The sequence below is a fragment of the Meriones unguiculatus genome, chromosome 21 (genome assembly GCF_030254825.1).
Source record: "Meriones unguiculatus strain TT.TT164.6M chromosome 21, Bangor_MerUng_6.1, whole genome shotgun sequence".
Taxonomy (NCBI): domain Eukaryota; kingdom Metazoa; phylum Chordata; class Mammalia; order Rodentia; family Muridae; genus Meriones; species Meriones unguiculatus.
Genome location: NC_083368.1, coordinates 3,077,179 through 3,081,261, shown reverse-complemented (window position 1 = coordinate 3,081,261; position 4,083 = coordinate 3,077,179). Strand labels below are relative to the sequence as shown.

Below are 4,083 nucleotides of genomic sequence, written 5' to 3'. Positions count from 1 at the left end.
GCTACATCTGAGCAGGGGTTCTAGGTTATATCCATGAATGTTCCTTGGTTGGAATTTCAGTCTCAGAAAAGACACCTGAGCCCAGATTCTTTGCTTCTGTTGCTCTCCTTGTGGAGCTCTTGTCTCCTCCTATCTCCCCCTTCTCTCATAAGATTCCCTGCACTCTGCCCAAAGTTTGGCTATGAGCCTCCGCATCTTCTTTGATACCCTGATCAGTAGAGTCTTTCAGAGGCCCTCTGTGGTTGGCTCCTGTCCTGTTCCCTGTTTTCTCCCTCTTCTGATGTCCCATTTCTGGGCATATATCCAAAAGATGATCAAGTATACAACAAGGACATTTGCTCAACCATGTTCATAGCAGCTTTATATGTAATAGCCAGAAGCTGGAAACAATCCAGATGTCCCTCACCTGAGGAATGGATACAGAAATTGTGGTACATTTACACAATGTGATACTACTCAGCAAAACCAAGGAAATTATGAAATTTGCTGGCAAATGGTGGGAACTATAGAAGATCATCCTGAGTGTGGTATCCCAGAAGCAAAAGGCACACATATACTTATAAGTGGATATTAGACATGTAATACAGGATAATCATAACAAGGAAGCTAATCAAGAAGGAGGACCCTGGGTAAATTAATCAATCCTCATTTATAAAGTCACTTGAGTTTTTGATCTTAGCCATTCTGATGGGTGTGAGATGAAATCTCAGGGTCATTTTGATTTGCATTTCCCTGATGACTAAGGACATTGAACATTTCTTTAAGTGTTTCACTGCCATTTGATATTCCTCTATAGAGAATTCTTTGTTTAGCTCTGTACCCCATTTTTAATTGGATTACTTGCTTTGTTGTTTTTTAACTTCTTGAGTTCTTTATATATTATGAATATAAGTTCTCTGTCAAATATAGGGTTGGTGAAGATCCTTTCCTAGTCTGTAGGCTGTCATCTTGCTCTGATGACAGTGTTCATTGCTTTATAGAAGCTTTTCAGTATCATGAGGTCCTATTTATTGATTGTTGATCTTAGAGCCTGTGCTGTTGGTGTTCTGTTCAGGAAGTTGTCTCCTGTGCCGAGGAAGTCAAGGCTCCTCCCCACTATTTTTCTAACAGATTTAGTGTGCCTAGTTTTATGTTGTAGTCTTTGATACACTTGGACTTTAGTTTTCTACAAGGTGATAAATATGGATCTATTTGCACTTTTCTACATGTAGACATCCAGCGCCATTTGTTGAAGATGCTGTTTTCCATTGTATGGTTTTGGCTTCTTTGTCAAAAATCAAGTATCCATAGGTATGTGGGTTTATTTCTGGATCTTTGATTCAATTCCATTGATCCATCAGTTGTTTCTATGGAAATACCATGCCACTTTTATTACTGTTGCTTTATAGTGCACCTTGAGATCAAGGATAGAGATACCTCCAGAGGATCTTTTATTATAAAGGGATGTTTTAACAATTCTGGGGTTTTTGTTTTTCCATATGAAATTGAGAATTGTTCTTTCAAAGTCTGTAAAGAATTGTGTTGGTATTTTGATTGGAATTGCATTGAAGTTTTAGATCTCTTTTAGTAGGGTGACCATTTTTATTAAGTTAATTCTACCGATCCACGGACATGGGAGACCTTTCCATCTTCTGATATCTCCTCCAATTTCTTTCTTCAGAGACTTGAACTTTTTTCATACAGGTCTTCTACTTGCTTAGTTAGAGTCACACCAACGTACTTTTATGCTATTTGTGGCTATTGTGAGGTGTGTTGTTCCCATATTTTCTTTCTCAGCCCATTTGTCTTTTGTATACAAGAGGACTTCTTTTTTGTTTTTTGTATTGTTTTAGTTAATTTTGTATCCAGCCACTTTGCTGAAGGTGTTTGTCAGCTGTAAAAGTTCTCTGATAGAATTTTTGGGGTCATACATGTAAACTATCATGTCATCTGTGAATAGTAGTACTTTGACTTCTTACTTTGCCATTTTTATCTCGTTGATCTCCTTTGGTTGTCTTATTGCTCTAGCTAGGACTTCAAGAAGTATGTTAAAGAGATACGGAGAGAGTAGGCAGTATACTGCCTGATTTCAGTCCCTGATTTTAGTGGGATTGATTTAAGTTTCTCTCCATTGAGTTTGACATTGGCTATAGGCTTGCTGTATATCGCCTTTACTATGTTTAGGCATGTGCCTTGTATCCCTCATCTCTCCAAAACTTAAAACATGAACAGGTGTTGGATTTTGTCAAATGTTTTTTGGGCATCTAAGGAGATGATCATGTTGTTTTTTTTCTTTCAGTTTGCTTATACAATGGATTACATTGATGAATTTTCATATAATGAACCACCCCTGCATGCCTAAAATAAAGCTTACTTGGTCATGGTGATGATATCTTTGATGTGTTCTCAGATTCAGTTTGCAAGTATTTTTACATCAATGTTCATATGCAAGATTGATCATAAGTACTCTTTCTTTGATGGGCCTTTGTGCAGTTTAGGTATCAAGGTGACTGTGGCCTCATAGAACGAAGTTGGAAACGTTCCATCACTTCTATTTTGTGGAATAGTTTAAAGAGTGTTGTTATTAACAGACCTTCTTTGAAGATCTGGTAGAAAACTGTGCTAAAACCATCTGGCCCTGGGCTTTTTTTGGATGTGAAGCATTTGATGACAGCTTTTATTTCCTTGGAAGATATAGGACTATTTGATTTATTAACCTGATATTGAGTCAGCTCTGGTAAATGAACTTTATGAAGAAAATTGTCCATTTCATTCAAATTTTCACATTTATTAACATATAGTACCTAATGATTCTTTGGATTTTCTTGGTGTCTGTCATCATGTCCCCCTTTTCATTTCTTATTTTGTTGATTTGGATAATGTCACTTTGCCTTTTAGTTACTTTGGCTAAGGGTTTGTCTATCTTTTTTATTTTTCTCAAAGAACCAGCTCTTGGTTTTGTTGATTCTTTGAATTGTTCTTTTTGTTTGTACTTTGTTGATTTCAGCCCTGACTGAGTTTTATTAGTTCCAGCCATCTACTCCTCTTGGAGTAGTCTGCTTTTTTTTTCCTAGTACTTTCAGGCGTGCCATTAAGTTGCTTGTATGCAATGTCTTGATTTTCTTTTTGAAGGCACTAGTGTTATGAACTTTCCTCTTAGCACTGCTTTCACTGTGTCTGATAAGTTTGGGTAAGTTATAGCTTCATTTTCATTGAATTCTATGCAGTTTTAAATTTCTTCTCTGACCCAGTTCTCATTGAGTAGAGAGTTATTCAGTTTCCATTTGTGTGTAGGCTTTTTGCTATTACTGTTATTGTTGAGGTTTACTCTTAAATGATGGTGATCAGATATGATATAGGGGATTATTTCAATCTTCTTGTATCTGTTGAGGCTTGCTTTGTGCCTGACTATATGGTCATTTTTGGAGAAGGTTCCATGAGGTGCTGAGAAGAAAGTACAAACGATTTTGTGTTTGGGTAAAACGTTCTACAGACATCTATTAGGACCATTTGATTTAGTATCTCTGTAAGTGTCATTATTTCTCTCTTCAGCTTCTGTGTCAATGATCTGTCCTTTGGTGAGAGTGGAAGGTTGAAGTCTCCCATTATTAAGGTGTGGGATCAATGTGAGAGTTATGCTTTAATAGTTTCTTTTACAAATGCAGGGTCGTGCTCGCTTCGGCAGCACATATACTAAAATTGGAACAATAACGAGAAGATTGGCATGGCCCCTGCAAAAGGATGACATGCAAATTCGTGAAGCGTTCCATATTTTTTAAGCAACTTAATGGCTCACTTAAGAGCCCTAGAAAAAAAAGAAGCAGACACACCAAAGAGGAATAGATGGCTGGAAATAATCAAACTCAGGGCTGAAATCCATCAATTAGAAACAAATAAAACTATTCAAAGAATCAATGAAACCAAGAGCTGGTTCTTTGAGAAAATCAACAAGATAGACAAACCCTTAGCCAAACTAATTAAAAGGCAGAGAGAAACTATCCAAATCAACAAAATCCGAAACAAAAAAGGGGAAATAACCACAGACACTGAAGAAATCCAAACAATAATTAGGTCTTACTTCCAAAGTCTATATGCCACAAAATT

General features: G+C 36.8%; 1 non-coding gene across 1 annotated transcript; it reads left to right on the top strand.

Moving 5' to 3' along the window:
* The first annotated feature begins 3,648 nt into the window (after positions 1-3,648).
* Positions 3,649-3,755, top strand: LOC132649791 (U6 spliceosomal RNA). The gene has a single exon (XR_009588308.1). It is a non-coding gene; the product is annotated as a U6 spliceosomal RNA (small nuclear RNA).
* Positions 3,756-4,083: the final 328 nt, after the last annotated feature.